At 34.8% G+C, this 24,591-nt stretch overlaps 1 protein-coding gene across 1 annotated transcript in view; it reads right to left on the bottom strand.

Annotated features, from left to right (window-relative positions):
- The window catches only part of LOC133334210 (calcium-binding protein E63-1-like), a gene marked incomplete at its 3' end in the record, with an annotated part of 66,658 nt that overhangs the window by 11,387 nt on the left and 30,680 nt on the right, over nucleotides 1-24,591 (bottom strand). The gene's annotated exons all lie outside the window — the stretch shown is intronic.

The following is a 24,591-nucleotide window of genomic DNA, read 5'->3' as shown; positions in this document are numbered from 1 at the left end:
AAAGTTATGGCCTCTACAAGGTGCTTACTAAAAGTATCCAAAATGTTGGTAATTTTCCGAATCAACCTTTATTTGGTGATATCTTTGAGAAGTGTGGAAGATATACCCATGTAATTTACTTCATGGTAAAGGTGAGATCTTCTTCTTTCTAATGAATATATTTTTCATAGCAGTAATCAAGCACTGTCGGATCATATAAACCTGTCCGTGAGATCGTCACTGAATAATTACGATCGGCAAATTTTGAGACATTTTTTTTTTAAATTTTTTGAAAAACTTTTAAATGAAAACATTTAAGAATTGTTAGCAATCAAGAAGCGAAACATGCAAGGTTCTACAATAAATTTAAATCGTTATGATTGGTAAGCTAATTTTGAAGTTATGCCGCATAGAAGAAAGTTACCCAAAAAAGCAAAATTTTTGTAATTTTTTCGCACAGTCTTCATTTTATGATATCTCTGGTATTTTACGAGATAAATTAACGAAAATTAACTTCCGCGTAAAGGTGATACAATCCTCTATCAATTAAATATATTATTCTTAACGATATATAGTCATTGCTAGAAGATATGATCCGATGATTGAAGTAATCACTGAACACCAATTGTCAAGCAAATTTCAAGTATTTCATGCTAATTTTTGAAAAGTTTTATGAAAGTTTCCTGTTTCATAGTTTCCATATGGTTTACAATGTTGAAGCTTAATATCTTTGCTAACAAAATAAATTTACTTTACTGAAATATAACAATTATTTTTGAAGTTATGGCCTTTTGAACAGTGTTACGAAAATATACCTAAAAAGTGGGCAAATTTTCAGACTTTTCTTCATTTAGTCATATCGCTCATAATATGAAATTCTTATGTTTACAAATTACTTCAGTGTAAACCTGGGACATTCTTCTTTCAAAATAATATAATATTTATAGATATACTTGGTAACCATCATTTTTTATAGCCAGCTAATTAAACCCACATCTCTAAAATAGCTGCCTTTTTCAACAATTGTGAACATTTTTATAGGGTTCTTTCATTTTAATTTCCTTATTACTTGCAACGGAATTGCCTCAAATTTTAGTTCACACAAAACTTTGTTGTTTTTGTTTCTTCCTTGTTTTTCTAATTTCAATCTTGTTCCCCATTCCATATTTTTCACATTTTCCCTTGACTTGTGGGTAAGAATATTTTTGTGTAAAACTTTCACTGTAGTTTTGTTTAAAAAATCGTTGGTGAATAATATCCGCTTATTCGAAGTAAAGTTTGTTGAGTTTCTGGCCAAAGTTATTTGTCATGGCATAAGAAGAAAAAAGCAAACGATTTTCCAGCTTAAAACATAAATTTACACTTTTGCTGCCACCATGAAGCTTAAGGCAATTTGTATGGGTGCAGTGGAGGGTGCAGATTTTACGCCGCGGTAGTTGCATATATTTACTGTCAACAAAGTTAGTGAAAATATTTTTGTGTTTTTCAAAAATTGTTAAAGAAGTAATTTGATTAAGATTTTTGCTTTGCCGTGAAACACCTTGCCTAATGGCAATATAGAAATTGGTGAGGGAATTCGAACTGTTGGAACATGTGAAGCTGAACATTTTTCCGTTGTAGCCCAGGTGTTAAGAGCGGGAGAAAGGAAAACACGGAGGAATTGTAAGGTCGAATGTCATTTCAATTCTAACTTTATTATTTAAAATTATTCCTTAAGAACTACCTAACCTAATCTAACTTAGCCTCATACACATAAGGGATAACAATTGAGATAAGTGTGCTCATTTTTTACATTACCCAAATGAGCCCAACAATATCCTTGTGTGTGGGCTGCTGTTAGTTCTTCATTATCAGCTCACACACTCATAAAACCACATTGTAGTGATCTCTATTTACTCACCCGCTGAGCGCATGTATATGGACATATCCTTCATTAGATATGCGCCTTCAGCAGCGTGAAGTGTTTTCATCCCTTGTGTGCATACATGCACACCCCAATGGTTGACTTTTATTTAAGTATTCTCTTAGAGACTCTCCAGTGCGTATAAGTGTTGACAGAACGTATACGCCTAGGTGTACTTAACTGGCTTGTGACAGAATAGTTGTTCCATAAGCTGAGCTTAACAATGATTTCTAAGCGCGACGATCTTGTGTGCATCTCATCCAATTTGAAATACCATGTTCCAAGATTATATCTTCTACTTGATCTTTCATCGGTTTTATATGCCTTTTGAGTGGGGTAATCCTCTTCCATTCTCACCATATGGCCATGAGCCAATGTAGTCGCTGCAGCTCTATCAGTCTGACTATGTCAATGTCCGAGAATGGATGGTGGTATAGCTCATGGTTCATTCGACTACGATATTCACCGTCGATGCAGATCGGTCCATAGATCTTTCGGAGAATTTTTCTCCCAAACAATCCAAGAGCTACCTCATCTGCTTGAGCAAGAACCCATGCTTTAGATCCATAAAACAGCATTTTGATATTCAGCGTCCTGTAGAGTTTTGTCTGGCAAGAGATGGCCTTGCTTTTGAGTTGATTACTCAGACCATAGTAGCATGTTGGCCAATACTATTTCGTTCTGGATTTCAAAGTTGATGTTATAAATTTTTTCTGGTGGTACCGAGGCATATAAAATCGTTCACTACCTCAAAGCTGTGTTTTCAAGATCCACAATTATTCCGAGTCTTTTGGACATCTTTGCACGTTGATACCATCACCATGGTCTTCTCACCATTTGCTGCCAGTCTCACTTTGGCAGACCCCTTCATTATACGTTCAATGGTGGCTGTTACCGCTCGCAAAGTTCGATGTCGCCTAGGTGTATAACACATACAATGTAAAGCTCTTATATAAATGGTGCGATATATTTACTGATATTTACTCAATTATTTTTTTCGGAGAGCACCAGTGAGTATGTGTGCTGACGCAACGTATACGTATCAGGGTACCACACAATAAAAGGTCAATCTCAAATTTGTTGAAATTGGTGGACCTTAGGGAAATAGATCCACCAAAGTAAGGATTCATATATTCAGACACTTATCGTATATCGATATGAAGTTAAAATTAACAAATATTGATTGACAATATTTTTAAGATCACAGTTACGACGACCATACTGATCGGTCCGTATCCTCAGAGACTGGAAGAAGTACAGTTTTTAGAATAAAGAAGATTTTGCCTTTACAATGATGTGGCTCTAGATAAATTTTGCTAAAAATTATACCAGAGATCTGGTAAAATGAAGACATATGTCAAAATGTTGGGTGAAACACGTTACATTTTCAGATAATGTAGGCGAATCCTAATGAAATGAAATTATTATAAAATTGTAGACTACTATCTTAATATTGGTAATTATTTTCCCAGTGATCACCAGTGCGTATAAGTGTTGGCACAACGTATACTCTCCAAATCAATGCACGTAAAATGCTTTATAGATGGTAAGAATTTGGTGGGAAGATTTAATTTGAATTTGCAACAAGTTAATGGGTCAATGTCAATTATTTTTAACCAGAAAGCAATATGTCAACATTGACCTCCATTTAAATGTTTTCTCAGAGGCCACCAGTGTGTATAAGTGTTGGCACAACGTATACGTTCCTGAGCATACCATATTAAAGGTTATATTTCTTATATTGATGCAGAGATTTCTGCGAAGAGTTTTGGGAAGGGTTAGAAAGGAAAAACGTGAAAATTTAAAAAAAGTTGACATTTTTTAAATATTTTCTCAGAATCCACTAAGCCACAATTGACTTCTATTAAAATATTTCCTCGAAGGCCACCAGTGCGTATAAGTGTTGGTACAACGTATACGCTCCATAGGATACCATATTAAAGTTTTACCCAAAATGTCTTATGTTGATATAGGGATTTCTGGGATGAGTTAGAAAAGGAAAATATAAATGTCAATAAAAAAATATTTGGACCACTTCTATCTCTGTTATGAACACAAGTTCAATTTTGTTTCGGTCTAGTGCTCAAAAAGACGCTTACGCAATTGTTTACAATGAAAGCGTCTTTTTTGAACACCTGTTTCTATATGATGGAGTTGCCAGATCGAAACAAAATTTAACATGTATACATAGCAGAGATGGAAGTTTTCAAAACACTTAACTTTTTTTCTGTTTATAACCCCTTTTTGCTAGGATAAGAACTTTCCGTACTGCCCTCGTACTGATGGTTAGAGCGTATAAGTGTTGACACAACGTATACGGTCCATAGCACATTACAGAAAACAAATTTCTTGTCGTTTCAATTCATGTGGGAATTTCTGGGTAGAATTTGGTAAGCCTTTTCTTCAAACATGCAATCATGTAAGGGTCAAGAAAACTGAGTGTGTGTGTCTATATCTAAATATACATGTTTGGCTTTTAGAGATAAAGGTTTTCCAATATTTACATGAGTTTCTAGTAAAATGTCATGTAAGTCAAATAAAAGTTGATTTTTAGAAAAAAAAAGATAACTTAAAAATTATTGGCATTTTGGTTAGGTGGCTTGACATGTCTGACTTTTACAAGCTGCTGATAGATGGGTGTCTGGTCGTAGGAATTTGTATATATGTGGGAAGAATTTCAGGGTAGTTGGGCGCAAATATTCAAATATGGAGTACAGTGTTCGGCATATAACATATTTCATGTATTGCTGGACATTATTTAAATTTTCTAAAAGCCTCTTACATTCACGATATATTCACCGGAGACATGATAATGTATACATGTAGCTTCATGCGTCTTTCTAGCACAATAGAGCTCGCAAAATTTTAAGATGAGGCTTCGCAGGATGTTTGGTATTGAATATGTCATATATGTGGCGCCCAATTAATGATCTAGCTCTCTCTCCATATTTTCAATGTTTTGCTCACATTTTTATCAATGTACACCCACTTTGGCATTCCAGGTGACTGTAGAGTGAAATAGAAACCTTTTGCAGAAATCTTTGGATGTAGGTCCCTGTTTAGATTTATAAATAATGACACGCCTTATTTTCGGTATTTTGAGGTTTAAAGACGCATTTGTCCACCGACGGGAATATAATTTTCCATTCCGGAAGAGAAATATTTTCGCTCCCACATAGCCAAGATGAGGACGGAGTAGCAATTAATCTGCTGAAGAATAATAAAGCCGCAGGTGTCTACGGATTACCAGCCGATCTATTAAAGACCACCTGATTAGTACAATTTGGCTAGAGGAATGCATGCCCAATGATTGGAACCTCAGCATCCTGTGCCTCGTGCATAAAAAAGGAGACAAGACGATATGTGCCAATTATAGGAGAATAAGTCTCCTTCCCAACGCATATAAAGTGCTATCCAGTGTGCTGTGTGAATGACTGAAGGCAATTGTCAATTACATTATTGGAACAATGGGGCTTCCGGCCTGGAAAATCCACCATTGACCAGATTTTCACTCTGCGATAGATCCTGCTCATGAAAGACCCATAAAAAACACATAGATACATTTCCGATATAGGTCTATGTTTTGATATTTTTATATTTTTAAACCTAACGCACTCGCCAAAGGGGCTGTAGTTTGGTATTCCATATTTCTATGTAATTTGGATTCTCATTGGATAGAAAAATCTACCTTCGAAAAATTATAAATTTAGGCCGAGGATTCGGGATAACCCCTATAAAACGACCCCTCTCATTATTCTATATTTTCAGAATTTTTGGCATGTTTTCTAACTAAATTGACTGTATTTTGTGTCCTCGATGAATGTACAACATTTCTACTAAAAATTATATATTTCGGTCCACGTTTTCGTGTAGACCCCATACATAGCCCGAATTTTCAATATTTTGGAAATTGTGGATATGTTTTCCAACCGAATTGGAATTCCCAACGAATAGAAAATAGTCAAACGTACCCTTATTGGGTAGAAAATCGTTCTATTAAAAGGAAATTAATATAGGTTTATATTTTGGTATAACTACCAAATATAAAGGTACCTCTCTATTTTTAGTTTTAAGAGGTAGTTTTATATTGGCATTCCGGTACCATTATGGGTAAAGATTTTCTTCACATAACAATTTTTTTAATTGGAGTCCATGTTTGTACATAGGATACGCTTCATTTTTGTTTTTTTTTCAAGGTCCTAGCATAATTTTCCACCCAGAATTCCTATAGTTTGGTATTTCGTTTTCTTCTGGCCTACAGTTTACCATGGCATGGTCCCCTAGTTAAAAACTCCATTGTGCCCACCTCATGGTGCAGCCCATACAAAGTTCGTCCCGTTCAGAACTGAAGGCCTTTTTTACTTTTCTGCAGTTCTTTAATAACTAAAATTCAAGCAGTCCTCTTTTAAGGGAACCCCCCCATTCACGATTTTAATTTTTCAAGATTTTCAATGGGCTGGTAAATCAATACCAATGCTTGTTAAGGTTTGTAACTTTGCACATATATATTTGAAGATTTAAAAGAGAAGAAAATTATTTTACAAAAAATTTTTGTTATTGTTTTGTTGTTGTTTTTTGTAATTAAAGAAAAGTCCTTATTTTTGATGGCGGGCATGATAACTCCTCACTGGAACATCGGAATCCGAAAATTCCAACGGTGTTAGAAAGAGTACATGTGTGGCTCTCGTATGAACAAGGATTATAGACTAAAAGACTAAAAAACTAAAATAAAATGGTGGACCTTTGAAAAAATATTTTTGGAAAATTTTATCACTGATTGGCTTTTTCCTAGTTCATACGAGAGCTATACACTCCCAGAGAAACGTTGCAAAATTTGGAACCGATTGGATTATTAGTTTTTGAGTTATCGTGCCCGCCATTCGCAAAAAAATGTTTAGAGAAAAACTCGTTTAAAGTTTGAGAAGCCCTTCAGCCGTCACTTGATGCTGACACAATAAATCGGATATATCTTCAAGAGTTCTTGAGATTTTCACTTGAAATTTTGTAGGGACATTCTTTAATTAGTGTAGATTCGAATTATATCATTTGACCCCGACGATGGGGGGGTCCCCTAAAAGAAGAAAATAATATTTCCACTGTAACAATTTTTTTTTTTGTTTTTGTGTACATTTCCATACAATTCTAATTCATTTCAAGAATTTTTCTCTGGAAAATTACCTTCGTATCCTTGGAAGGTGAATTTTGTTCCTATCAAGTCAAGAAGTAATTTTAATTAAACATTGCAATCTTCCGATTTTTTTTTTCATTAAAAAATTTTGCTCTAGTAAGGAAGTGCAACCAAGCATGACAAAGAGAAAAAAAATGAACAACAACAACAAGAAACAATTACAAATATATATTTTTTGGCTCAGAGTCCCAATACACCAGCACCACCCCGTCTAACTTACATAAATATGTAAAAAAAACAAAAACAACATCAAAATGTCACTTGGCTTGGCTGCACTGTTATCCTGCACGATTTCCTGGTGACAAAAAATAAATATCCTTGAAAGGAAAAATCACTGAGATTACAATAAAGTTTCATAAGCTCAGCAGTGGTGGTGGTGATGGCAGATCTTTGGTTTATGACAGTGTCATGCCACCGTGACGGTTTTGTCTTGCCAACTGTAAACAAAGCTAGAAAGACATTGGGGGAAATAATAAGAAAAATAAACAAGGAAATGCAAAAAAAAAAAAAACAACAACAACATGAAGATTTCAATAATATGAACAATCGAAATAACTGACTGACATTACCTACAACGACCATTTTTTTATCTTAGATGGTATGGTTGCCTATGGAGGTCAAGTCCTATGTGATAATCACAAGACATTACCTGGCATGGGCATTCGTGGCGGATTTATTTGTGTGCTATGTAAATGACAAAGCAGGTCCACATATTTGGTAATTACACCAAATATTCCTTTTATACAAGACCCGCTTTATGAAAAAAATCCGAAACTTTTAATAGAAAATTAATTATTTTCCTAACGCAATCACTTATAATTTCCGCATCCTTCCTCACATGAAAAAACAAATTTTTCTAGATGAAAATGTTAACATGATTTTTTGTTATTTGTTCGGAAGTTCCGTCTTTGTTTTATTTTGTTCGAAGTTAAATTATGTGCGACCAAACCAGGCTGACTACCAACATCGATTTATGATATCCGACAATGTTGCAAACTTTGTATGTTTCCCACATTGTAAAGTTGTAATCAAAGTGTATGTATGTGTGTGAATGAATGTTCTTTGTGTGTGTGTGTGCGGGTCTGTGTTTGTCACCTCGTTATATAAACTTATGTTGGACATAAATGACAAAAGTTTTGTGGTACTCTGTTGATATGTAATAAAAAAAATATATATTGAAACTATTATCCGGGTAGTAGCCGAAGGGTGCGATGTTGTTACATTTAAGGACATTAAGGATCTTTGGGGATATTTGTGACAGAAAAAAAGTATCAAACAAATAAAATCGATTTTGCAAGCCTTCAATAGGGAAAGGAAGGTCCCTTAGTATTTTATTATATGACTCTTTGGTCCTCGAATGGATCCTTGAGTCTCTTATAATAGAACACTTGAGGCCTCTATAACAAGAAGATCCTTTAGTCTGCTATACAAAAATAACCCATCTGTCTTTTATGGAAATATTCCTTTTGGTCTTCCATATGAAGGTACCATTTGTCCTCTATATGTAAACCCCATTTGTCTTCTATAGGAAGACCTTTTACATTTAAGGACATTAAGGATATTTGTGGATATTGGTGACAAAAAAAATAATCTAACAAATAAAATCGATTTCTGCAGGCCTTCAATGGGGAAAGGAAGATCCCTTAGTATTTTATTACATGACTCTTTGGTCCTCGAATAGATTTTTGAGTCTCTTATAATAGAACCCTTGGGACCTCTGTAATAAGAAGATCCTTTGGTCTGCTATAAAAATAACCCATCTGATACCATTTGTCCTCTATATGTAAACCCCATAAGTCTTCTATAAGAAGACCCTTTGGTCTTCTATAAGAAGACCTTTTGCTCTTCTATAAGAAGACCCTTTGGTCTTCTAAAATAATATGCTTTGATCTCCTATAATAAAGCTGGTAGGACTTCCATAACAATAAATACTCTTGGTTCTGATATAAATATAACCCATTTACTTTTTATAGAAAGACCCTTTGGGTCTTCTATATGACGTTTGTCTTCCATTTAAAATACCTAATGTTTCCTCGATTAGAAAACCCCATTTGTCATCTATAAGAATTACTTTTGATTTTCTACAATAGTACTCATTGGACCTTCTATACGAATATCTTTTGGTCATCCTTTGGCCCTTCATAAAAAAAAACTATTCAACTTCTATGTAAAAAAGTTTTGGTATTCTATAGTAAGTATTTTCAAAAAAGACCAATTTTCAAAAATGACCAATCGAAGCTCCTCTTATAGAAGATCAAGAGCTTTTCTTATAGGAGAACAAAGTGTCTTCTTATAACAGTCTAAGGGGTCTTGTTAAAGGAGAGATCAAAACACTAGCTTCTACTTATGGAATATCGAAGAGTCTTCTGAAATAGGACCATGTGGTCTTCCAAAAGAACATCTTTCCATATTCTATAATGATAAAATTTGATCTTTTATAGGAATACCATTGGCCTTCTATAAGAAAAACCCTTGATCTTCCATAAGAAATATGAAAAAAAATAATCTCAAGGCTTTTTGTTGACGGGATAACAGGATGAATTAAAATCCCGATCTTTTTTCGATATTTATTAAATAACCATTTCATGGTGGTGGGTATAAAAAGTTCGGCCAGTCCGAGCATAATATAATTTTTTCTTGTTATTGTCATATTTTCCTATTCTAAATTACACCACATCATAATGTGAATGCATTGAAGCTTAAACACGTGCACAAATGTGCGACTTCGAAATTGCATAACGTGCGCCGAGTGACACAGGCCTCAGCCATGGCAGCAACAATAAGCGGAACTAAAGACTTAACATTTATTCGATAAATGCCGTAATAACAAAGAATACCAACAACAACAAAGCCCAATCACGATTTCATACAATCACATTGTAAATGTAGCCAAGGATGTGGGAAAAAAGGACACGCTCCTTGCAACCAGCTGTTTTCCGTTTTACAACGACAACAACAGAGTGTTGCATAAAAGGTTTTCCATTTCCTTGCCGTGGTGGAGGACTGCAAACGGAAGTAATTCATTGAAAAGTAAGACTTGTTTTTCATTGTCCTCTGTTGATGTTGTTGTTGTTGTTGTTGATTTCATTGTTTCCCTATAACAAAGGACTATGAAGAAGAAAAAAAACAATCACTGACATGCACACACTCAGATTGACAGAGAAAAAGTGAGAGAGGGAGGGAGGGAAGGGAGTGACTCTAGGGGAATATCATACACAATAGGGCAAACTATATATTTAACGCATGAAGAGGATTCTACGACTAGTTGGCAGTTTTTCAAAGGGTCGTGGTTCCTTGCAAAATATGAAACTAAAGCTCCCAAAGTGGGTAGGAGGCTGTTACATTGCGGTTGTGTGGCCTTTGATAGTGTGGTAGTCATTTGCATGTAAACGGATATAATTTTCAAAAAAAAAATATATAAGAAGATGCTCAACACAATCTATTGCCATAGAAGAAGGAAAAAAAGTTCAGCTTGAAGAAAAGTGCAAAGAATCTGCTAATTGAAAATTGAAGGAACGCAATTTGATTTTCTAGACCAGACATTAATTTTCACTTTTTTGAAGGGAAATTTTATTTTTATTAGATAAAAGCGTGGATTTTTTTTAATATTGTTTTGAGAGAATATCGTTAGGTTAGAATTTTTTTTATTTTTTTATTTCAAATATTCATAAAAATATTTGAAAACCAGTGTGCGAAGCAGTATAGTCGGACGTCTCCGTTGGCCATATGATACCCTACACAACTTCCATGAAAATCTAATATTCTGTGGTTCTACATTTTAAGATTGGGCAATATTTCGCGATATTTGCAAACTTTTTACTGGCTAGAGGTCAGAAAATGTTACTAATAATCAGTACAGTCCCTCTCATTACTTGTCCAGGTTCCCTTCACCGTATGTTGTGTTGTGATGTTCGGCTTGCGACTTGAAAAGTACAAATAATTAAGTTTTTGGTCCACTTCATCCGAAAAATTATTATCTGATCATCACCTAACATTTTAGGCGTTGTCCTAGACCATAACTGGAACCTCATGGCCTGCAAAGCGACCAGGCTATATATCCGCCCTAAAGTGTGGTAATAGGTTACTAAATAATATATGAATACTTAAGCACCTGTAAATATTTAAGTGTAACTCCCGCATCCGAGTACCTACGACAATATGTTTGGTATCAATTTAAAGGTCAACAACTCCTCTTGGATATACTATCAACTTTTCGGGTCTATGCCCTTCAGGGGTAAATATATACGCCATAGAATTCAAAATTTGTAATTTTTGTAACACAAAAATCAGGGTCCATTTTACCCGCTAAATATTGACCGATCTTTATAAAAACAGGCAGGCTTATTCTTTGACCCGAACCCCTTCTGCATGTGAAAATTCGCGAAGTTCGAGCCATAATTGCGGCCTCTGGAGCGACCAGAAAAATCGACAAAAATAAAGTTTTTGGTCCATTTCATCCCCTAAATATTAACCGATCTTTTCCAAAAACAATAGGGGTCTTCATTGGCCAGAACCCATCCTACATGCAAAATTTCGTGAAGATTGGTCCATAACTGTGGCCTGTATCGGACGGAGACACATGTCTAGATCGACTCAGTTAGTCGAGATATGAAGATCGGTATACCTAAAGTTGGGTCTAGGACCAATATTTCGGGGCGTTACAAACTCTTGGGGCTGCACAAAGCTATAATACCCTGACAACATTGTTGTGTATGGTATAAAAATTTCGAAGGGTAGGCTAGGCGTGGATTTTTATACCCTACACAACTATGTTGTCGGGGTATCATAGCTTTGTGCAGCCCCAAGAATTTGTAACGCCCCGAAATATTGGTCCTAGAACCACAAGTAATTAAAAGGGCTGTACTGAATACTAGTAATATTTGTCAAGAGGGTTCAACTATCACGAAATATTGCCAAGGAATAAAAATCCGCCGAAAATTTGAGTTCTGTGGTGGTTGTGTAGGGTATCGTATCCGACTGTATCCCCGTCCGAATATACTGCTCCGCTAGCTAACTGGTTTAGACTAGACGTGGATTTGTTTACATTTTTTTGGAGACTAACCTAGGTGTGGATTTTTAAAAAACATTTTTCAAAAGCTATTACCAGCCGTGGATTTTTTATTTAATTTTTATTGGATTAAAAAAAATCAAGGACTATAACCAGTTGTGGATTTTTTTAAATATTTTTTCGAAGCCTAGCAATGGCGTGGATTTAAAAAAAAAGAAGGCTTACCTAGACTTGGATTTTTTAAAACTATTTTTTATATTTAAATTAATTTTTTCAAGAGCAATACCCTGGCGTTGTTATTTTAGAGGCTATATCCAGGAGAGGATTTTTTAAAAATATTTTTTGAACGTCCACACCTAGGCGTGGATTTTTTTCGTTTTATAATTTATAATATTTCTTCAAAATTATTTTTGAATAGCTAGTCCAAAATATCCTCAAATTTCTCAGGTTCATCTAAAGCGTATGAGTAACGCAATAAATAAATTGCACATACGCCCCGAATGACATTCAAAAAAAGGTTGTCATGCCAAATGTGATGATTTATCTGCTTGTTTAGACACTTCACTTTTGAATAGCCCCTTGGCAGATAATCAGAAACAAAAAATAAAAAAGAGGCAACAACAACAAAATAATTGATAAAAATCAGTAAACAAGAAATATAATTTCATATGGCCGAAGTACTTTTCTGTCTGTCATGTAGCATTAATGTGCAGAAGAAATATTTCTGTGCAGCAAATATGTGAATCCGAATAAGAATAAACAAAACAAAAATACAGTGGAACATGGTTAGAGGATATATTCAATTTTTTTCAATTTTAATTATTTTTCCATATCTGCCCTTTTTGAACCCTGTTCGACTGTATTGAAAATATCATTGACTCTTTGGTAGGTAATCTTACCCCTCACTTGACTGGCAATTGATTTATGATCCATGGCTGGGCTGGGCTGTGGGTGTTGTTGTTGTTTTGATGATTCGTTTTTCTGGTTGTTGTTTTGTTTGTTATTGTTGTCTGGACGATATCAGTTAGTAAAACAAAAAATGTGTGACCACAAGGGGGGGTCTATTTTTTCCCTCAATAGGTGCTTGGTAGTGTAGGTGAAGAAGAACAAAAAAACCGGAAGGGTAGGCAAGTGTGGTAGGTAGGGTGCTTAACAGTTGTAGTCGGTATTTTAAATATTGTGGTTCACATTAGTATTTGGAACCTGTCGTGTTCACACACACACACACACTCACTGGGTGAAAAGGTATGACGAATATTTTCACAAGGGGAATACTAGTTAAGAGGAGCGAAGCGTAGCCCAGGGCTTTTGAAGAAGTTTTTGAGTTGAGAGTTTACATTTGAGTTGTTAAGATTCACAGGAGACTTTTTTTGTGTTTCTTTTTGTTTTTGTTGTTGCTGTTTGCACACAGAAAGAATTAACTCAATAATAGTTTAATTTAGTTGAGAGTCCATTTGTTTTAAAAGCTCTCGTGATCATTTTTGTTGTTGTTATTATTTTTTGTGATTTTATTTTTCGTTTACACTGTGTTTGTTGTTATTTAGCTTCTGTTTTGTTTTATATTTTTCTTTTCTTCTATTTTAGTTTGTCTGTATTTTCAGTTTTGTTTCTGTTTATCCACAAAATGAGTGGCAGGCACCAATCGCAAAAAAACAATGGATGATGGTGCCAACCAGAACAGAAATCCGCAAAAAAAAAGAAGAACAAATTTAGCACATCGAAATCTCTTTAAACAACCACAACAGTTTTGTTTATAATCATTAAAAAAAGGGAGATTAAAACCAATTTATAAAGATAATGTTTTCAGATATTAAACAAAAAAAAATATATATATTTTTTTTAAATCGACATTTTAATGGAATCGAAAAAAATATTTTTTTTAAATTAGTCTTTTATTAAATAATACATTGTTATACCCTACACAACTATGTTGTCAGGGTATTATAGCTTTGTGCAGGCCCAAGAATTTGTAACGTGGCGAAATATTGGTCCTAGACCCACCTTTAAGTATACCGATCGTCATATCTCGACTAGCTGAGACGATCTAGGCATGTGTGTCCGCCCGTCCGTCTGTCCATTATAATTTGTAAACAAGATACGGGCCACAGTTTTGGACCCATTTTCACGAAATTTTGCATATAGGATGGGTTCTGACCAATGAAGATCCCTATTGTTTTTGGTAAATATCGGTTAATATTTAGGGGATGAAATGTCGGTTTTTCTGCTTGCTCTAGAGACCGTAATTATGGCCCACACATCGCGAATTTTTACATGGAGAAAGGGAAAAAGGAAAAAGGGATCGGGCCAAATAATAAGCATGCCTGTTTTTGATACAGATCGGTCAATATTTAGTGGGTCAAATGGACGCTGACTTTTGTGCGAAAAATTAAAAAAAAAATGTATTCTATAGCGTATATATTTACTCCTGAAGGACGTAGACCCCAAAAGTGGATAGTATATCTAAGAGGAGTGGTTGGCCAATTACATTGTCGTATGTACTCGGATGTGAGAGTTACACTTAAATATTTAAAGATGTTTACGTATTCAGATATTATTTAATAAACCATTACCACACTAAAGGGCAAAAATAAAACTCTGATCGCTACGAAATTTTCCATGAGGTTCGAGCTATGGTCAAAGACAACGCCTATAATTGTCGGTGATGATCAAATTATAATTTTGGGATAAAGTGGACCGAAAACTAATTTTTTTGTGTTTTTTTTCGAACATCACAACACAACCCACGGTGATATTTTTTGGTATTTTTTGGAAAATATGTCAGGGTAAGGAATTGGTGGTCGGTCAAGAGGGTGCAAATATCACGAAATATTGCCCAGGCTCGAAATAAACATCCGCAAAAAGTTGGAGTTTCGTGGTAGTTGTGTAAGGTATCGTATGGTCGACCCCGTCCGACTATACTGCTCCGCCTACTGCTTTAAAAATATTTTTCAGGCGTGGATTTAAAAAAAAAAATTCGAAGCGTGGATTTCTTAAAAAAATTTTTGGGGCTTGTTTTTTTTTTCATTTTAAGGGCTATTTTCCAGCGTGGATTTTTTCAATTTCAAATTTTTATTCAATTTTAAAATTAAAAACAAACCAGTGAGTATAGTCGGACGGGGCCGACCATACGATACCCTACACAACTACCACGGAACTCTAACTTTCTGCGGATGTTCATTCCGAGCCTGGGCATATTTCGTGATATTTGCACCTTCTTGCCCGATTAGAGGTCAAGAGCACCTTTTCCTTGCACTGACATATTTTCCGAATATTACTAATACAGATTCCCTTCACCGTGGCTTCTGTTGTGATGTTCGGCTTATTATTGCGGCCTGTAGATTGACTCGAAAAAAAAACACAAAAAATAAGTTTTCGGTCCACTTCATCGCAAAATTGTTGTCTGATGATCATCGAAAATTATAGGTGTTCTCCTCGACCATACCTGGATCCTCATGGAAAATTAAAAAGCGATCTGCGCAATATTTCCGGAAATATAGCGCAGATCGCTTTTAATTTTTCCATGAGGATCCAGGTATGTTCAAGGACAACAACTATAATTTTCGATGATAATCATATAATGATATTGGGATGAAGTAAACCGAAAACTTATTTTTTTTGTGTTTTTCGAGTCTATATAGGCCACAATTATAAGCCGAATATCATAACACAACCCACGGTGAAGGGAATCTCTAGTGTGGTAATGGGTTACTAAATAAGATATGAATACGTAAGCACCTGTAAATATTTAAGTGTATCTCCCACATTCGAGTACATCGGACAATATAATTGGTATCGATTTAAAGGTCAATCACTCCTCTTGGATATACTAACAACTTTTCGGGTCTATATCCTTAAGGGATAAATCTAGACGCCATAGAATACAAATTTTGTAATTTTTCACACAAAAGTCAGGGTACATTTGACTCGCTAAATATTGAACGATCTTTATCAAAACAGGCATGCTTATTGTTTGGTCCGATCCACTTCTCCATGTAAAAGTTCGCGATGTTTGGATCATAATTGCGGCATCTAGAGCGACTAGAAAATCAGACAAAAATAAAGTTTTTGGTCCATTTTAACCACTAAATATTTACCGATCTTTACCAAAAACAATAGGGTCCTCTTTGGCCAGAACCCATCCTACATTCAAAATGTCTTAAAGGATAAACCTATACGCTATAGAATACAATTTTTTTAATTTTTTACACAAAAGTCAGGGTCCATTTGACTCGCTAATTATTGACCGATCTTTACCAAAAACCAAAAAATAGGGGTCCTCATTGGCCAGAACCCATCCTGCATACAAAATTTCGCGAAGATTGGTCCACAACTGTGGCCTGTATCGTGTTTACAAATTATAATGGACAGACGGGCGGACGGACACACATGTCTCTATCGACTCAGCTAGTTGAGATATGACGATCGGTATACATGAAGGTGAGTCTAGGACCAATATTTCGTGGCGTTACAAACTCTTGGGCCTGCACAAAGCTCTAATACCCTGACAACATAGTTGTGTTGGGTATAAAAATCTAATGTAATGTTTCTGATTTTGTAGTTTTTAGAACCGATCATGGCCTTGTGGCATGAAAATATAAATTGAAGTTGAAAAGGTAAATTTTTTTGAAAGCATATTTTTTGTTAAGTATAATTGCTTTTCCAGTTGAAGTCCTATGTGGACATCAAATATATGGCCTATTGATTTCATTGTGAACAAAAAATAAATTTCATTCTATATATAAATGTATGTATGTACACATTGTACACATGTACATCGAGAACATTTCAAGTGTACTCGATGAAAATGAAATGATGTTTAATTTTAGACAAATCGTTTGTGTCTTTCAATTTTGTGGGCATAAACATTTTGAAAAGGAAATGTTTGGATGTTTTTCTTTTTGTTTTTTTTTTTTTTTTTTTTTTGTTTTTTTTTTTTTTTTTTTGTTTTTTTTTTTTTTTTTTTTTTTTGTAGATGTTTGGGTTGACTCAAATAGACACGCGGCGTTCCAAACAAAACAAAAAAATCTGAACAAAAAAATAAAAATTGAAAACATTTGGTGGTATAGTCGCTGTTGGAGATTTGCCCTGGATGTTTGCAAAATGTTAAATTTTTTTTAATATTGTTTGACTTGAAAAAAAATCGACTAATGTGTGAAATTTTAAACAAAACTGCTGTGTTGCTGTTGTATAATTATCGTTTAATGAGTTTCAATAATTATATTAAATATGTATATTTAGAGTATTTTTAAAAACAAAAGATGTAGCATTTTGTTTAAATATAATTTAAATATATTCTATTATTATTTTTTTTATATATATAGTAATATTATTTATTTTTAATTTTTTTATTGTTGTTGGTATTTTCTGGTTTTATTTTATTTTACTTTTTTTTTTGGAAAAAATTTTAAATTTTTATATTTTCGAATTTTAAACAAGTAAGGCTGTTGTAATGAACGTTCGTTTTTTTCTTTTTTGTTTTGACAACGCCAATGAATTTTTGGTGTTCCCATTCATAGTTTTTTTCTTTATTTTTCTTCGGCCTGTAACCTTGTAAATATTTATGATGTTGTTGCTGCTGGGATTTATGTTTGGATTTGTATTTATGTAGGTCAGCTTCAAAATATATTTCGTATATACATATGTACCTATGTGTATATTTTGATTTATTTTTTCTCATCACAAATAAAGGTCAATGTTAGAGGAATATTTAAAAAATATTTGATTTTCTATTTTTTTAGTTTTCGCATTTTTTGGGTATTAATAGAACATGTACATGAATGTCAACAATATTGACGCCCAACTACAATTTACTGACATGGGAATATATTTGGAAATTATATTGATTTTTTATACCCTTCACCACACTGTGGTACAGAGTATTATGCCTTTGTGCATATGTTTGTAACAGGCAAAAGGAAACGAGATAGACCCATAGTTCCTTTTGAGAATATGCATAGCATCACTTTCTGAGTCGATTTATGTATATCCGTCCGTCTGTCCGCCTACGTCTGTCCGTCTGTTGCTATTAAATTGTAAACAAAGTACTGGACGCATTTATAATCCGATTTGGATAAAATATGGCATAGCTCATTTGTTTAGCCCAAGGACGAACCCATATATAATTTCGTCCGATTTCATATAAATGGTGCACTAAAGTCCCTATATATCTTTCGATTTCCACGAAATTTGGCATAACGTACTGACTTGAGCCTAGAATGATGTCTGCCACGTTTCGTGAAAATTGGTTCCGATTTAGATATAGCTCCCATATATAGTTTCGTCCGATTTAATGTAAATATCTTTCGATTTGCACGAAATTTGGCACAGCGTACTGAATTTAGCCTAGAGCGATGTGTGCCATGATTCGTGAAGATTTAGATATATATTTTTTTCGTCCGATTTAATGTAAATGGTCCACCAAAGTCCCTATATATCTTTCAAGTTTCACGAAATTTGGCACAGCGAAATGAATTAGGCCTAGAATGATGTGTGTTAAGTTTCGTGAAAATCGGTTCAGATTTAGATATAGCTCCCATATATATTTTCGTCCGATTTCAGGTAAATGTTGTACCTAAGTCCCTTGATATCTTTCGGTTTGCACGAAATTTGGTACAGCGTAATAAATTAGGTCTAGAATGATGTGTGTTAAGTTTCGTGAAAATCGGTTCAGATTTAGATATAGCTCCCATATATATTTTCATCCGATGTAATGTAAATGGTCCACCAAAGTCCCTATATATCTTTCAAGTTGCACGAAATTTGGCACAGCGAAATGAATTAGGCCTAGAATGATGTGTGTTAAGTTTCGTGAAAATCGGTTCAGATTTAGATATACCTACCATATATAGTTTCGTCCGATTTCATGTAAATGGTGCAGCAAAGTCCCTATATATCTTTCGATTTGCACGAAAATTGTCATAACGAACTGAATTTAGCCTAGAATGAAGTTTCGTGAAAATCGGTTCAGATTTAGATATAGCTCCCATATATATTTTCGTCCGATTTAATGTAAATGGTCCACCAAAGCCCTATATAACCTTCGATTTGAACGAAATTAGGCAAATTTATTAGGTCTAGAACGATGTGTGTTAAGTTTCCTGAAAATCGGTTCAGATTTAGGTATAGCTCCCATATATATTTTCGTCCGATTTCATGTAAATGGTGTACCAAAGTCCCTATATATCATTCGATTTGCACGAAATTTGGCACAGTGTAATTAATTAGGTCTAGAACGATGTGTGTTAAGTCTCCTGAAAATCGGTTCAGATTTAGATATAGATACCAAATATATTTTCGTCCGATTTAATGTAAATGGTCCACCAAAGAAATTTGGCACAGCGTAATGAATTAGGCCTAGAATGATGTATGTTAAGTTTCCTGAAAATCGGTTCAGATTTAGATATAGCTCCCATTTCATGTAAATGGTGCATCAAAGTCCCTATACATCATTCGATTTGCACGAAATTTGGCACAGCGTAATGAATTGCAGAATGACATGTTTATGGATCCAATTTCATTTTACTGCATCTGTTGAATATACCCAAAGTGATGAAGGGTTTCATATAGACGGCTCGGTCTGACTTTACTACTATTATTACTGATTTGAATTTTTATTTATTTAATAATTGTTGCTTTTATTTTCAGACCAAAAAAATTATTATTTTTTTGTTTTCATTTTTTAAAATGATTCAAATATTCTGTGATTACTGTTGCAACATCTGGTCACATTGCTTACGGAAAAAAATCCATGAAATGGGTTAAAGTTTAATATTTGTATGTGTTCCCTCTCTATATATCAACACTATCCTTTAGCATGTCAACTCTAGAGTTTCCTTACATTTATCTAAGAATTTCAATGTGTGGGTGTGTGTGAGAGAGTATGTGTCCATTTTCTTTTTACTTCTTATGTTTTTTTCTCGTTTTTATTTATTTATTTGATCGATATTTGTGTCATAAGATAATGTTGACATGGGCGGAACACAATAGACGACATGTGGTCCGGTAGGCGGTCCTCCCCCTAACTCTTAGCCTGATGATATTTCGCAAAATGTTGTGCTACCTTCAAACTCCTTCTACTTTTTCTTCAACTCCTCCTTTTTCATGTGGCAGAAAATAAGGAGAAAAAAAAACAAAATATTGTTGATAGAAAATCAATTACACTGCCATAAGCTTTTCCCCCAGAAATGTTGGCTTTGTAGTGGTGGTCAATAAAAAGAAAAACAAGAAAAAACTATTCGTTGTTGTTTGTTTATCTATTTTTCCAGAGCCAGCTGAACTGCCTCTTCCAGGGGGGAAGGGAAGTAAAGAGAAATAAAACTGAACACTTTTAAACTGACAAGTCAACACATTTCTTGGCAGTTATGCGATGACATTTTTTCTCTATTTCACTTCACTTCTTTGCATTGCTTTTCATTTTCTATTGAGTTCGTTTTTTTTATTTTATTTCATTTTTTACTATTTATTAACGTTAGAGGACATTTTTTGCAATTGCTGTCGTCAGTTGTTGTTGTCGTTGTATTATTTTATTATTTAGCCAAGAATTGTAGTAAACGAAAAAGAACAACAGCAACAAAACTATTATTTTAGTCGCCTTCAAGGACTATCAAGGAGATCAACAGCAAAAGATATTGAGAGGCGATTCTAATGGACGGGCCCATATCGTGGACAGTAAGTTCGCACAACGAAGTATTAAATAAAAATGAAAAATTTAATAATAGTTACAGTTTCTATATTATATGGAGAGTGTCGAAAGTGAGTACGTACAATACATACACATAAGAACAATAAGTGCATACAGTCACGGGCATAATTATGTTTTTCAACATTTTTTGATCAACAAATTTTGGTAGCAAAAAATTATTCGAAAATTTTTGTCGAAAAAATTTAGTTGAAAAATTGTTGGTCAAAAAATTTAATTTTTTTGTCAAAAAAAAAATGTAGATAAAAAAATGGGTAGAAAAAATTTGATTTGATTTCGATTTGATTTAAAGAAAAAATTTGGTCGAAATTTTTTTGTAAAGAAAAAATTTGGTCGAAATTTTTTTGTAAAGAAAAAATTTGGTCGAAATTTTTTTGTAAAGAAAAAATTTGGTCGAAAATTTTATGTAAAGAAAAAATTTGGTCGAAATTTTTTGACAAAACATATTGAACGGTTTTTTTAGTTTCGGCGGGTTTTGGTCGAAAAAAAATTATCGACAAATTTGATTTGATTTCGATTTGATTTAAAGAAAAAATTTGGTCGAAAATTTTTTGTAAAGAAAAAATTTGGTCGAAAATTTTTTGTAAAGAAAAAATTTGGTCGAAAATTTTTTGTAAAGAAAAATTTTGGTCGAAATTCTTTTTTTAATTTGGTCGAAAATTGTTTGTATTTTTTTTTTTTTTTTTTTTTTCGAAAAATTTTGTATGAAATTAAATAAAAACCAGTGAGCGGAGCAGTATAGTATTTCGCGATATTTGCACCCTCTTGGTCGCCTAATATTCAGTAAAGATTTTGTAATTACTTGTCCCTTCAACGTGGTTGGTGTTGTGATGTTCGGCTTTCAATTGTGGCCTATAAATCGACTCGAAAAAAAAACACAACAAATTAAGTTTTCGGTCCACTTCATCCCAATATAATTATCTGATGATCATCGAAAATTTTAGGCGTTTTCATTGACCATACCTGGATCGTCACGGAAAATGTTGTAATTTGTTTTTGTAATTTTTCACACAAAAGTCAGGTTATATTTGACCCGCTGAATATTGACAGGTCTTTATCAATGCTTGCATGCTTATTCTTTTGTCCGATCTCCTTCCCCATGTAAAAATTCGGGATGTTTGGGCCATAATTGCGGCCTCTGGAGCAATCAGAAAAACCGACAAAAATTAAGTATTTGGTCCATTTCATCCATTTCACAAAGGCAAACAATTGGCCACCCCCTACAAACTACAGCAAGAGCGACACTTGGGTACGAAAAACCACCAACATGAAATCCATGGTACGATCAGGAGTGTCATAATGCTACCGATGTGAAAAACGCAGCACTGCAGACAGTAGCAACACGTAATGTGATGGAGAATTATCGGGTGAAAAGGAGAGAGGAGAAACGTGTTTTCAGAAAAAAGAAGAAAGAACAAGAAAAACGTGAGCGTTAGCAAATCGAGATGTACAGTAGTCAGAATGAAGTCCGGAAATTTTACCAAAGAGTAAAACACCAAACCGAAGGTTTTGGTGCAGGCACATCCTCCTGTAGAGATGAAGAAGGAAACCTGGTGACAGATACAGACAGCGTGCTGAGAATCTGGAAGTAGCATTTTGAAAAACTTCTGGTATCAAATAGTAGCGGCGAAGAGGATACCCCAGAAGCAATAATAGATGATGGTATAGAGTTGTATACCACCTAGCCAAGATGAGGTGAGAATAGCAATCAATCGGCTGAAAAGATGCTGGTAAGGAGCGTGCACCAGCTGATTAGTACAATTTGGCTAGAAGAAAAAAAAAGGAGACCAGATAATATGTGCCAACTATGGAGGAATCAATCTCCTTCCCATTGCATATAAAGTGCTATCCAACGTACTGTGTGAACGATAACCCTATCCGTTCAGAGGTTTTTAAAGCCATGTCTGCGTTTGGCATTCCAGCATCATTAATTCGGATATGCAGGATAACTTTAACTGGCACAAGATCAGCAGTTAATGTCGGAAAGGACCTCTCGGAGCTCTTTAATACCGAACGAGGATTCAGACAAGGTGACAGTTTGTCGTGTGACCTTTTTAACATCCTGCTGGAAAACGTCATACGAGACGCAAAGGTGAACAGAAATGGCACTCTGTACACCAAATAACACCAATTACTCGTCTACTCCGATGACATCGACATAATGGGTCGAACATTGAGAGCGGTAACAGCCACCTTTGAACAAATTGATAAGGAGTCGGCCAAAGTGGGTTTGGCAGTAAAAGGCGAGAAGACCAAGCTGATGGTATCAACGCGCAAGGCGCCCAGTAGACTCGGACCAACTGTGGAACTTGAGAACTATAGCTTCGAGGTAGTCAAAGAATGATCTATGGGCCGATCTGCGTTGACGGTGAATATCGCCGTCGAATGAACCCTGAGTTGTATCAGCTATTCTCGGACATCGACATTGTTAGACGTATTGAGCTGCAGCGACTACGTTGGCTAGGACATAGACATAGATGGAAAGATCAAGTGGAGGACAACATTGCCGAATATGATCTTTGAAACTGGAAATACTACGCAAAATACCGACGCGCCTGGAAATCTTTTTTAAGATCGGCTTATGGAAGTCAAAAAATAAAAAAAATAATTTTTTTTTGCTAACGATGGCCATTCCGAAGATAAATCCTCCCCTAAAACAAAATTCTTTACTTGTCTGTATTAAGGCAACTCATACCAATTCACAACATTCCTTTGAAACCCACAAGTCCTAGCCTCAATACAACATCAGAAATTAGTCTTCCAAAGATAAAACATTAAATCTACAATGGCCACGACAAGTCAGAAAACAAGAAACTGTTAAGAAAGTGAATGATAAAATAGAGCGAAAGAGAAGGAAATGTAACGTTAACACCCCCCTCCCTCAATAGACAGCTGGGCGAGTCTAAATGGCGCTTGAACAACTACAACAACAATAAATCCCTCCATTATGCCATAAAAACTGAAGTGGTTAATGTCACACGGCTGCAGTGATATGTCACGCTGGGCAGTCAACCAGCCACCAATGTTGCATTTAAATCATTCTCGTGATGTTTCATGAATGAAAGTGAAAATGGCAAACATTTTCCATCCGATGATTTTGTTACACAGTGAGTGAGTGTGTGTGTGTGCGTGCGTGTGTTTATGCGTGACCTGCTCCAGGCTAAAACTAAATTTTCTCTTTCTGTGAATTCATTCATTCACAATGGGGTTTTTTTTGGCTTTGTGGACAATCATGCACTTTCTGCAAATTTCGATTGTGTTACTCCTCCTGCAACGGACGCCTTACCTCCCCCAAGCAACGAAAAATGGGGCATCTGTTTTAATGCACTTTGTTCATGGGGTATTTTATTTGAGTTTTTTTTTTTTGCAACTATATAGAATAACAATAATAACAAAAACAACCAACCACGACGATGATGATGGAGACGATAGTAGCAAAACAAACAAAAAATAACAACAACAAAAGCTTTTGTGGGTCAACGTTTGCCAATGAGGTTAAATATGACGAAATCACTACAACAACTACTAAAACAAACACAATCGAAGAAACCCGAATACGAATACACACATACATGCACACACATAATGGTAGACATTCCTCAAATACTCTCCCCGTCGCCCTTTAAAAAATATACGAAAAAGGATTTCTGTTGTGATTTAAATCACACAACAACGAACCTCCCCTTCGATTCTCCCACACCACACATCCACCAACAGGCCAACAGCAACTTCAAGGCTAAATTGATGATGAAGAAGAAGAGGAACGAAAAATAACACATTTTTACCAGTTCAAGGAAATTCTTTTGCAGCAAAAA

The sequence above is a fragment of the Musca vetustissima genome, unplaced genomic scaffold, assembly GCF_032173495.1.
Source record: "Musca vetustissima isolate MV318-11 ecotype Yass unplaced genomic scaffold, APGP_CSIRO_Mvet_v1 utg390129, whole genome shotgun sequence".
NCBI classification, from domain to species: domain Eukaryota; kingdom Metazoa; phylum Arthropoda; class Insecta; order Diptera; family Muscidae; genus Musca; species Musca vetustissima.
The sequence above is the reverse complement of the archived record's forward strand: the minus strand, read 5'-3'. Positions and strand labels throughout refer to the sequence as shown.